Source organism: Schistocerca cancellata, chromosome 7 (genome assembly GCF_023864275.1).
Source record: "Schistocerca cancellata isolate TAMUIC-IGC-003103 chromosome 7, iqSchCanc2.1, whole genome shotgun sequence".
Taxonomy (NCBI): Eukaryota; Metazoa; Arthropoda; class Insecta; order Orthoptera; family Acrididae; genus Schistocerca; species Schistocerca cancellata.
In genome coordinates this window covers 293,183,331-293,196,179 of record NC_064632.1, presented here as the reverse complement: position 1 = coordinate 293,196,179, position 12,849 = coordinate 293,183,331, and the positions used below count along the sequence as shown (strand labels likewise).

The 12,849-nt window shown below is 41.3% G+C and overlaps 1 protein-coding gene across 1 annotated transcript in view; it reads left to right on the top strand.

Moving 5' to 3' along the window:
* The window catches only part of LOC126092232 (serine/threonine-protein phosphatase CPPED1-like), a 128,474-nt gene that overhangs the window by 60,832 nt on the left and 54,793 nt on the right, over positions 1 to 12,849 (top strand). The window lies entirely within an intron of this gene.

The following is a 12,849-nucleotide window of genomic DNA, read 5'->3' as shown; positions in this document are numbered from 1 at the left end:
TTTACCAAGAACTTTTTGTACAAGGGCTTTGTTGAAGAAGACTTACTAGCCATATTAGTTTCTTCTAGAAGGAGGATATAGCATGCAGTGTCTGTCAGCTGGAGGAACTGTGCACGATGCAGTCACAGCTGCTGAGAAATGTGGCTTCTCTACAATTCTGTCATACCAAAGTTCGCAGCCTTCAAACACCGTGTAAGAACTGTTGCAGTGTACAGAATTTTACTGAAGATGACTCATATATCATTAAGGGACCATACATGCGAAGTACAAACATGATGCCAACACTCGTTCCTTGTATATTTGCCAAATTTTTATGTCAATAACTCTCTCACCATTGGACTGGAAATGGTTATATGTGACTTTGTCTGCACATCAGCGAGCTAATTTGAGCTCGACAACAGCAAAACAGTCAAATAAATTTGAGTGTCTTAACCATGAACAAGGAAGTGTTGGGTCCAGCAGTATTCACCACAGTGTCATCAACTTCTCCAACTAGGAACAGGATGAAGACACCAACTCAGTAATGAGTAAGGCCTGAATTTTGCTGCAGCCCCATGATTATTACTAATTACCAATAATATCAGCAGAGTGGAACAAGCAGTGCAGCATCTTCCTCAGGAAGCAGCAGATGAGATAAGGCTTACTATTAGCCAGATTTTAGCAACAGCTAGACTACTTAGGCCCAACATTGACAGGGTGGAGAGACAAGGACTGAAACTCTTGGAGAGAGATGAATTATTAGTTGCCTTACTGACTGGCAAGGAGAACGTTACAGTTATCCTCAACACAACTGATTATCATAACAAAATGTGTGTATTGTGGGACAACCTCAGTGACCACATTTTTAAATTAGACGCAACATTGGCACTGAGCAGGAAGACAGGGGAGCTATTAATTGGATTCTCGTCTCTCTGAAGAATTTGTAAAAAACTGGAGGCCAAGAGTACCCAGCCCACCCATGTTGTATGATCTGCCTGAAATACACAAAGATGGTGTACCACTTTGAACAGTCATGAGGGCTCCCCTGCGTACAGGATGGCAAAGTATTTATCTAAATTAAGGACACCAATAGTCAGTCACTGCAGACACAATATTAAAAATTCTCAAATGTGTGTAGATTTCATCAGGCAGATGAGAATATGCCCAAGTGAAATCATGGTCAGCCTTGATGTGGTCTTCCTGATTATGAAAGTAGCAGTGGAAGAAACATTAATACTATTGGCTGCTCATTCCTCACCTGAAATCTTAGATAAAATTATGCTGACACACCCTGATGACCAAGTATTTTTTTTGATCAGTGGAAATTATTATGAAATGACTGATAGAACAGTCACAGGTTCATCACTGTCACCATCCATAGCACATTATTTCATGGAGGGTTTTGAGGAACAAGCATTGAATAGTGACCCCTCCATCTATTCTTCTTCTTCACATATGTCAACACAGAGTTGTGGCAGAGATGGGAAAGGACAGGACGTTGCCCTCAGATGTGTTGTTTGCGTGGAAAGCACATGGACAACTTGACCATTCTGTGTACCTAAAACTGATGCATACAGACGTGTATCTCAATGGGAGGAGCTTTCACCATCCAGTTCTGAAGAGAGCTATGCTGGACACCATAATACACAGAACCAGGAATATTTTGGACAAGGAACACCTCAGCTCACAAATAAATCATATGACAATGGTTTTCAGAAGGAACAGGTATTCAGTCTGTGATATTAGGTCATCACTGTCAAGAAAACTGAGATGCAATGCCATTCAACAAAGCCATGAGGACCAACACATAGCATGGCTTCCATTCTGCAGTACAACAAATATTAAGATAGGGAGAGTCTTAAACAGGCAAGGAACCAGACTGGTCTTTTGCACATCCAGGAAAATAAAGGAAATGTTGCTACCTGTTGAAGATAATCTCAGCTTGAGAGTGGCAGGAATTTAGAATATTCCTTGAGAATGTGGCAGCAGTTACACGGGGAGTCTGAATTGTTGCTGATTGTTGTGTTGAACATCAGCATCACCAGAATTACAGGAATTTGGCAAAATCAGTTGCCGAACACAGTGTATTAAACAAACACAAGATTATGTCTGAACATGTGGGAATCCTCACAAGTGCTTTGGACTATTGGGACTCTGTGGTTAGAGAAGCAATGGAAATAGACATTGTGATAAAAAATTAAGTAGAGGACTCGGCTATGCACTTAGCAATGCATGGAAGTGTGCACTTGATTAAAAAATCACAGAGGGAAACTTTTTGCATTTTATGTCTGTATACAAGTGATTTAGCTGCAAGCACAGCTCAGTAGTGTGGAAAACACAATCTATGGACATAGAGGGCACTACCTTAGTTTGCGCCATTTCTGTGATGTCATCATGTCATAATCCAGCCAATCAGATGCCGACCTTTGGGCGTAAAACTGGAAGCCTCTGCAATTTCATGACAGTCGGATGTAGTCCCTGGTGATGATGATGGAGGTAGTCATCAGAAGCTTCGCATTTATCCAAATTTAACACAGTGAATTTGATGAGAACTTATCTGAGGACTCTGTCATGAAAGGCTTCATAGCCGTACAAGGGAACTATCAGTGACAGAACTCAGACCTTTGAATTTGTCTCTTAAGCAGAATGTAGTTAACATTTTTCTCAGATGGGACTTCTTGCAGGCATCACAGACTGACATAGACTGTGGAAGGTCAGAGCTACAGGATGACTGACAAAGCTATTTCAACGAGCACATATAACAAAGATTGCTTTGGGTGGTTATTTGCTGTTGGAGATGGTGTCCTGCCGAAATCAGCAAGATAAGTTTTCGTCAATCGATATGCTCAGTTACAAAAAGTTCTCAGACTCACAAAAGAAATCTGTATATCATTGGCAATGATAAACATTGTGTGGGTCAGTAGAACATTGAACTACTAACTGTCACGAGCAGCCAAATATCATCCCTGAAAGTACTTGTGTAGGGTTAGCCGAACCAGTCCAGGAAGAGCAGATCACTGCCATCAGCAAAGAATTCTGCTCCACAACCATTGCAAACAGCACAATGGAGGAAGCTGGTATCCAACTGTCAACAGGATCTGACTTAGCTGAACTTTAGTGAGAATTAGCAGTTGTATACCGATTTTTGAATGCTTTCAGATCAGGAGTGGCTAAAAGGCAGGCGAAGGAGTCCATAGTAAAATACCATATCAACACTGTAGAACACCGAGCGAGATTGCACATTGGTTAGCACACTGGTATTACATTCAGCAGGATGATGTTTCAAACCCATGTCTGGCCATCCTGATTTAGGTTTTCCTTGATTTATGTAAATCGCTTCAGGCAAATGCCGAGACGGTTCCTCTGACAGGGCACAGTTTCCTTTTCCATCCTTCCCTAATCCGATGGGACCAATGACCTTGCTGTTTAGTGCCCTTCCCCAAATCAACCAACCAACCACTATAGATAATCCACCTATTAGTGAGCACTCATATAGATGCCATTGGCAGAACAGCGCATTATTTGAGAGGAAGTTGAGAAAAGGCTGCAAGATGATGACATTGAACCTCCAGAAAGTTCTTGGTTCTCATCTGCAGTCCTTGTGAAAAAGAAGGATGGCATCATTTACAAAGATGTCTAACCGTTGCCTGTATTGTGCTGGAAAAGACACAAAGTATTTCTCACCTATGGACATGAAGACAGGCTACTGGTAAATAGAGGTTGATAAAATTGACCAGGAAAATATAGCCCTTGCAACTCCTGATGGCATCTATGAGTTTGAAGTTCTGCCATTTGGACTATGTAACACACTAGCTGCATATGAGCATACAATAGTCAACCTGCTTCAACAGCTTTGTGTCTGGATAACATTGGTTGGTTGGTTTGTTTTGTTCCCCCCACTTGTAGACATTTGAAGAACATCTGAGCCGCTTAACAATTATGTTGCAGTGTCTTCAGACCACAGGTCTCGACCAGAATCCAAAATATTGCTTCTTTGCTGCCCAAGAAATAAAACTCTTGAATGGTGCTGGAGTTTGTCACAATTGAGAGAAAACAGAAGCAGTCACAAATTTTCCAACTCCTCCGCACATTTGTGATGTGAAAAGTGTGTTCAGAATGTGCTTGTACAACTGGAAAAAGCACGTCCCTTGCAAGTACTGTGGCAGAGGGATACAAGATTTTCTGGAATGAGGTATAAGAAAGATATTTCCTTGTTCTTGAGGAAGAGTTAATGTCTTTGTACAATGAAAATACTGCAACAGAACTTCACATCAACACTAGCAGTTACGGGATGGTGCAGTTGTAGTAAAATTCGGGAAGGTGCTGAAAATATGGTAGTTTATACCTATAGAGCACTCTTGAAGTCCAAGAACAACTAGTTGACAACTTAGAGAGGGTACCTTGGAGTTGTCTGACGTATCAACATGTTCCAGCCACATTTATTTGACAAACAATTCACCATTGTAGTGAACCATGATATTCTGTGCTGGCCTACTAGCCTGAAGCATCCGTCAGGTGAAACTCTGGAAATTGCGAGGTTACTTGTACAAAACATCATTTTAAAGCATGAAGCATCGTATGTGGTGATCTCTGATCATGGAAAAGTTTTCAAGTTGAAACTATTATCAGAGATAATGTCAATGTTGTGACATCACCAACAGAATAACTGCCTGCCACCTACAGAATGCTTTAATAAGATGTTGGGAGATATGCTTTTGAAGTACATAGAAGTCAAACAGAGAGACTGGGATATAACACCACTCATTGTGGCGCAGTGGTTAGCACACTGGACTCGCATTCGGGAGGACGATGGTTCAATCCCGTCTCCAACCATCCTGATTTAGGTTTTCCGTGATTTCCCTAAATCGTTTCAGGCAAATGCCGGGATGGTTCCTTTGAAAGGGCATGGCCGATTTCCTTCCCAATCCTTCCCTAACCCGAACTTGGGCTCCGTCTCTAATGACCTCGTTGTCAACGGGACGTTAAACACTAACCACCACCACCACCACCACCACCACCACCACTCATTATGACATTTGCATACAACACAGCAAAGCAAGAGAGTACACGGTTCATGCTGTTTTTTCTGCTTCATGATCATGTGGCCAAAACGACAGTGGATGGTCTGTTTCCATTTCAACTGGATGATAGTCATGATGACTACATAAAACACCTCTTCACCAGGATTGAAGAAGCAAGACATGTGGCTCGCATACAGATGCTGGATGCCCAGAAAAAGACAGAGAGCACTAACACCAAGCACCATTGAGGTACAGCACGGGAGACATCGTATGGGTGTTTTTTGCATGCGTGAAAAGTGGGACCTCCATAAAAGTTACTAAAGCACTACTTTGGATTATACTATATCCTTTGTCACTTATTGTATGTCACGAAGTTGACAATGAAAACAATCAATTATTGATGAAATTATTTAATATCCAATTAAATAATTGCACAAATAAAGTTGAGGAATATGAGCCATCATCGAAAAGACAAAAGCACAGACACATCATCCACGTCCTCCATATGAAGCAGTACTACAGTGCTGAGGTGCAGATCAACAACGAAGACTTCTTGTTCAAGGAAACTACATACTCACTTGACAGTTATGAAGCTTTTATGAGAGGGGCTACCTTTGTTGCTCATCGTAGGCGATGTGACAACGTGACCAGAAAGCTAAGACCAGCCAGTGCTGTTATACAGAGAGCCATTGATAAGATCAAGATCAAGGATGTTCTGGAAGATTCTTGAAATTTATTATGTTTGTCTATTCTGGAAAACTCAGTGTCTATAAAAATAGCTGCAATTTCCATCCAAGAGTTCAGTTCTGTCCTGGCTGCATATGTTGGTGTTCGTAACAAACATGCTTTTAGTGCTAATTGTTATACTTCATTTGCAACCCTTCTTTCGGATTTGGACTAGATTCTGGTTGCAGTGTGACAGTATGAATACACATGTATAGTAGTATAGTATAAAATGTGGTGGAGTTTCCCTTTTGAAAATTTCTGGGCAACAGAGCGGTGACTTGCAGCTTGGACTAACAAGGGATATATTATGATGAGATGACGTACTAGGAAACATGTCACTTCAGGACAGTATACAGAGGGCTTATTGACAACCATCACAGAAATTAACTTCAGGAAATATCTTATGGGAATTGTGTTACAAGATAGCAGCTTTGCTTTAGTGCTCCCTGTGGAATCCATGACAGGGTGGCAAATCATAGTGTCAGCATACGACATATAACACCCTAGTTTATGACACGCAAATCCGCATTCTCTGCTGCAGCCTTGTAACTCAGCTCCATACAGACTGCAAGGTTGACTATCTTCTTTGATTTACTGGATAATAAGGTGCGCAGCTGCTGTAGAGACCTTTTAACTCAAACACTTGCTAACTTTTCATCTGTTGCTATGAATTATGAAAAAGCCGGTAGAACTTATCTGTAGTCATTGGGTCTGGACTTTGTTGAAATGTCATTCAGCTTTCTCGCCTGAAACTTGGGAGTGGACTCGGAGGTCATGAGACTTGCATGATGGTCTGTTGCTGTGGGAATGGCTGAATGGTTTAAAATAAATTATTGTTCTTGTCTTTCATAGTGCTGATCTCCAAGTCGAAAATTATTGTGTATTTCTCTGACCCTCTGAAATGTTGTGTAGAGTATATTCAGTATTCCCAGTTCCCCTTCAAACAAAAATAATGCCTGTAAAATTTGTTGTATTATCACCATTTATTAACTGGTTGACTAATCTCTACTTGGTGTAATACACTGTACAATATCCAGTAGTATTGTAAAATAATTGTATGTACAGAGCATTTGACAATTATGCCCATACATTAATACATCCACATTGCAAGTGACTTTTGCCTCAGAAATGTCCGAGGTCACAGACTATAATACACTCCCTGTACCCATGTAACTACTACAATGTGACATCTTTACACAAATGCTAATAATAAGCCAATGTTAGTGTTAAAAATTGATCAGATATTAATGATTCTTATGAACAAATTATTCTTGTCTTGTGGGTTTCAGTGAAGATTCGCGTTTTTATAGTTTCGATCATTAATAGTACAGATATTCTGACTAGAAAGTAGTTTTGGCACTTGCCAGATGAAAGCATATTTGTAAGTTAGTTTTCTTAAAAATGTGGCATTTTGAATGCTGTTCAATTAATTTAACAGTGAAAATGTGAGTAGAATTTCGGCATTAACAATGATACAAATTGGTTGTGTTGTGATGTTAAAAATTAAGACACAATTTAAATATTACATGTTGCAATAAATTCTCAGCCCAGCAAGTTTGATAAAATGTGGAATGTTTTCCAGATTCTCCATTACCTAAACTTTCTAGTGAGATATAAATTCTTATAAAGGTGAATACTTTCTGTAATACAAAGTAATACAAAATTTAGTAAATTGTACATTTCATGAATTTCAGTGTTGCTTTCATTATGTGGTAATTTTGAGGTTATTTACAATATGTGGTCAGTAATAGACTAGATTGAGAACTACTGTGTTATAAATTGCCTCACTATTTATTATTTTTGGATAATTGCAAATTTTCAAACATGGTAGTAATTTTGGCTTGTGAACTAACATTGCTATTGGAAGAAAATAATTCGGATGATATGCATTTAAGTAAATATAAATATCCCTGGTAGTAGATTAGTAGTTTTATGTCAATGGTAAGTGTTAATCGCTAACTAGAGTGTAAAAATATCTACTGAAAGTACTGATTTCCAGCACCTTGTGGTTTGGTCCTTGACAACAGACCCCTTTACAAAGTGAATTGACCGATGCAAGGTGTAAAGTGTTACATTGCAAAGCCATAGAATCTTCTTGGCCAGAAACTGCTTAAAGTTCTTTATTTGCTTTCTGTGTTGTTGAGAAAGTAGCTGCATCTGCTGAATGAGCTGGTCAATGGCATCGGACAGTGACCGTCCCATGTTCACCCTGAGACACACATTAGTACCACAATTTCCATTGTATAAAGCTGTGATGGACATTTGTGAGTCACTAATTCACCAACGCAATGAGGGATCCTGCAGCATACTTTTGATGAACTATTTCCAGTCCTTTGATCAGCTGTGACTAGGTCATTAAATGTTGTGTATGAATAATACATGAAGATTTATTTTGGCATTTAGTTGTATATCATATCATGATCTACATTCAGTAACTACTTTCAATCAGCACCAAACAAATATAACATTGAAACTTAACAAAAAGTGCTGTGGGCCTGAAGGAACCTGTGCAGCCATCCAGTGACACCAGTGTAAGATCCCAAAGGAGATCCCAGCAGAGGGATCGAGCATCATAGAATTTTGAAGAGGAATATGATGTGGCCTAATGAATCAGGATATTTTACCACCAATGGGAGGGTGCATGGGACAGGTTTTACACCGGGGGCAGCTGCCACCCATTCCATATCAAATGGTCCCTTCCCTACAGCTTAGGTCTTTGTGGCAAACGAATCTGCTCCAGTCCTGAATCCTAAACCATTACACCAACAACCCACCACCACCTACTCCAGTCCTGTAACCCAGAAGGTGTACACGATCAAAGGCAGAGCCACGTGTGAAAGCACCCACGTGATTTACCAACTGACCTGCCTACACTGTGAAGCGTTCTATGTGGGAATGACCAGCAACCAACTGTCCATTCACATGAATGGACACAGGCAGACAGTGTTTGTTGGTAATGAGGATCACCCTGTGGCTAAACATGCCTTGGTGCACAGCCAGCACATCTTGGCACAGTGTTACACCATCCGGGTTATCTGGATACTTCCCACTAACACCAACCTGTCAGAACTCCGGAGATGGGAACTTGCCCTTCAGTATATCCTCTCTTCCCGTTACCCACCAGGCCTCAACCTCCGCTAATTTCAAGTTGCTGCTGCTCATACCTCACCTGTCATTCAACAACATCTTTGCCTCTGTACTTCCGCCTCGACTGACATCTCTGCCCAAACTCTTTGCCTTTACAAATGTCTGCTTGTGTCTGTATATGTGTGGATGGATATGTGTGTGTGTGCAAGTGTATACCTGTCCTTTTTTCCTCCTAAGGTAAGTCCTTCCGCTCCCAGGATTGGAATGACTCCTTACCCTCTCCCTTAAAACCCACATCCTTTCGTCTTTCCCTCTCCTTCCCTCTTTCCTGATGAAGCAACCGTTGGTTGCAAAAGCTTGAATTTTGTGAATTTTGTGTGTGTGTTTGTGTTTGTTTGTGTGTGTATCGACCTGCCAGCACTTTCGTTTGGTAAGTCACATCATCTTTGTAAGATGATGTAACTTACCAAACGAAAGCGTTGGCATGTTGATAGACACACAAACAAACACAAACACACATACAAAATTCAAGCTTTCGCAACCAACGGTTGCTTCATTAGGAAAGAGGGAAGGAGAGGGAAAGACGAAAGGTGATGTATGATTAAATGATGATGGTGTCCTCTTGGGTAAAATATTCCGGAGGCAAAATAGTCCCCCATTCAGATTTCTGGGCAGGGACTACTCAACCTTCCTCCATCCATACCTCTGTCTACATCAAACCCACCAACCACCAACAGTACCTGCATTTCGACCGCCGCCCTTTCAAACGAAAAACCCCTCCCATACAACCTAGGCACCTGGGGATAATGTATCTGCAGTGAGAAGAACTCACTTGCCCAGTATGCTGAGGGACTAACCAAGAGCTTCACAGACAGGCACTATTCCCCTGACCATTTCCTCTCACACTCCAAGTCCTCCCACCACTGCCAAAACCTGTCACATAGGAATGCCCCCTTCATCACTCAGTGCTACCCTGGATTGGGAAAAGTGAACAACATCCTTTGCCAGGGCTATGATTATCTATCATCATATCCAGAAATAAGGAAGATGCTACCCCAGATCCTTCCCACCCACCTTAAAGTGGTGTTTCGTCATTTACTCAACCTCCACAACATTCTAATCCAACCCCATGTCACTCCCAGTCCCAACCCCTTGCCACAAGAATCATTTCCTTATGGAAGACCCAGGTGCCAGACCTGCCCAATCCATCTACCCAGCACATCCTATTACAGTCCTTTCACAGGCTTATCCTATCCCATCAGAGACTGGGCCACTTGTGAAAGCAGTCATTCATATACCACCTCTGCAGCAATCATTGCACAACTCTTTACCAATCAGCAGTCCACCAGGATGAATGGCCACTGCCAAACTGTGGCCAAAAACAAAGTAGTTCACTACCTGTGCCATCTGGATCCTCTCCTCCACTACCAGCTTTTGTGAACTGCACGGATGGGAGTTATCCTTACAACAAACTCTCTGCTCCCGAAATTATTCCGGCCTCAACCTATGGTAACATACTGTCCCCACACCTTCTCCCCAACAGTTTACAACCTCTTTGTCCTGCCACCTCCTCCCTATTCTCACCTCTCACCGTCTTTGTGTGCCACTCTCTGCCAATGCACCTCACCTTTTTCATTCTGTCCCCAACCCCCTTCCCCACCTCCCTGTCCAACAGCCTCCCAACACTTTGCCTGTTGGCAGTCTAGTCCCTGCACACTCCACCATACAGTTGCATTCTGGTGCAAGCTGCCAGAGATGACAATCGTGTGTGTGTGTGTGTGTGTGTGTGTGTGTGTGTGTGTGTGTGTGTGTGTTTTTCTCTTTCTTCATTATTACGAAAGGACACATTCATGATCTATCGAACAAGGATTAATGTATGTATGTATGAAGGCTGTGGCTAAAAGCTAATGTGTAAGTGTCTTTGAATTGTGCCTGTCTACAACTGAATGTGTCACCTTTACAGAAAGTAGCAATCTATCTTTTCCTTTCATTCTTGATAGTCCAGTCTGTAGTTTCCATTGTTTGATTTTGTAAATAAAGTATTTATGTGGTAAAAGTGAGCAGTAATATTGTTGTGTGCAGTAGATAACCACACATGTTGCAGAGTCCCCTTTAAGGATTTTACAATTCTTACACTAAATTCTTAGCACATTTACTCCTTAATGGTTTTTGTCACTGGTCATAAATATCAGTTTCAATTGAGTTGTCAGGAGTGCCCAGTGTGATGGCACCACTGTTATTTGCTATATACATACATGATACGGCAGACAGTCTGTGCCTTTTTGCTGATGATGCTGTGGTGTATGGGAAGGTATCAAAATTGAGTGACTGTAGGAGGATACAGAATGAGGTAGACAAAATTTTTAGTTAGTGTGATGAATGGCAGCTATCTCTAAATGTAGAAAAATGTTAGTTATTGCAGATGAAAAACAAACCTGTAATGTTAGGATACTGTTTTAGCAGTGTGCTGTCTGATGCAGTAGCATTGATTAAATAAATAGGCGTAACATTGCAAAGCCATATGAAATAGATTGAGCATGTCAGGATTGTAGTAGGGAAGCCAAGTAGTCAACTTCAGTTTATTGGGAAAATTTTAGGAAAGTGTGGTTAATCTGTAAATGAGACTGCTTATAGGACACTAGTGCAACACATTGTTGAGTACTGTGCACATTGGATTAAAGGAAGACACTGAAGTAATTCAGAGATGGGAAACAACATGCAAGTAGTATGGAGATGCTTTGGGAATTAAAATTGGAATCACAGGAGGGAATGCAATGCTATTTTTGAGGAGCATTATTGAGAAAATTTTTAGAACTGGCATTTGACACCGACTGCAGAACGATTCTACTGCTGCCAATATACACTTTGCGTAAGGACTGGGAAGATAAGATTAGAGATATTAGAACTCATATGGAGACACGTAGATAGTTGTTTTTCCCTAGCTCTGTTTGTGAGTAGAGCAGGAAAGGAACTGACTTATAATGGTATAGGTCACCCTCTGCCGCACACCATACACTGGCTTAGAAGTATCTAGTAGATGTAGCTGTAGATGAATTTTGGTTTGCACAATGGTAATACAAGAAGAAATAATTTTCTTGTAGACTTTGTTTCCTTGTTACACTTCAGAGGGCAGATACATACTTTAGTGCAAAGCTATTCAACAAGCTCCTATCTAACACAGTGCAGGAAATTGGTAATGCTTACCAGTTTAAACAAAAGTTAAAAACATATGTACATCATTTGTTATTCCTACAGACTGTGTTGTTATTTAGATTCAAGGACTGGCTATTCCTGTTAGCTGCATGGCAAGTAACAGTGCTCATTGTAGAATTGCATGGTAAGCAATAGTGTACTGTAAACATTCCTAAGTTTCCAGAATGAGATTTTCACTCTGCAGTGGAGTGTTCGCTGATATGAAACTTCCTGGCAGATTAAAACTGTGTGCCCGTCTGAGACTCGAACTCGGGACCTTTGCCTTTTGCGGGCGAGTGCTCTACCGTCTGAGTTTCACATCAGCGAACACTCCGCTGCAGAGTGAAAATCTCATTCTGGAAACATCCCCCAGGCTGTGGCTAAGCAATGTCTGCGCAGCATGCTTTCTTTTAGGAGTGCTAGTTCTGCAAGGTTCGGAGGAGAGCTTCTGTAAAGTTTGGAAGGTAGGAGACGAGATACTGGCAGAAGTAGAGCTGTGAGGACCGGGTGTGAGTCGTGCTTCGGTAGCTCGAACGGTAGAGCACTTGCCCACAAAAGGGAGAGGTCCCGAGTTCGAGTCTTGGTCGGGCACACAGTTTTAATCTGCCAGGAAGTTTCAGGCTTAAGTTGATGTACAGCATGTTTCACAATTCATGTTACACACTTCTAGAGGTTGTAGAGGGGCTTAGTAGATCAAGTTTTATGTATGAACCCATTATTTCTTATGCAGTTTGCCTGTTATGGGAGGCTAACCACATTCATGAATGATACGGTGACACGGTGTCAAGTGGTATCCTCTGTTTCCATCTGCCTTGTTTTCATGCTTACTGATGATGCAGCACTT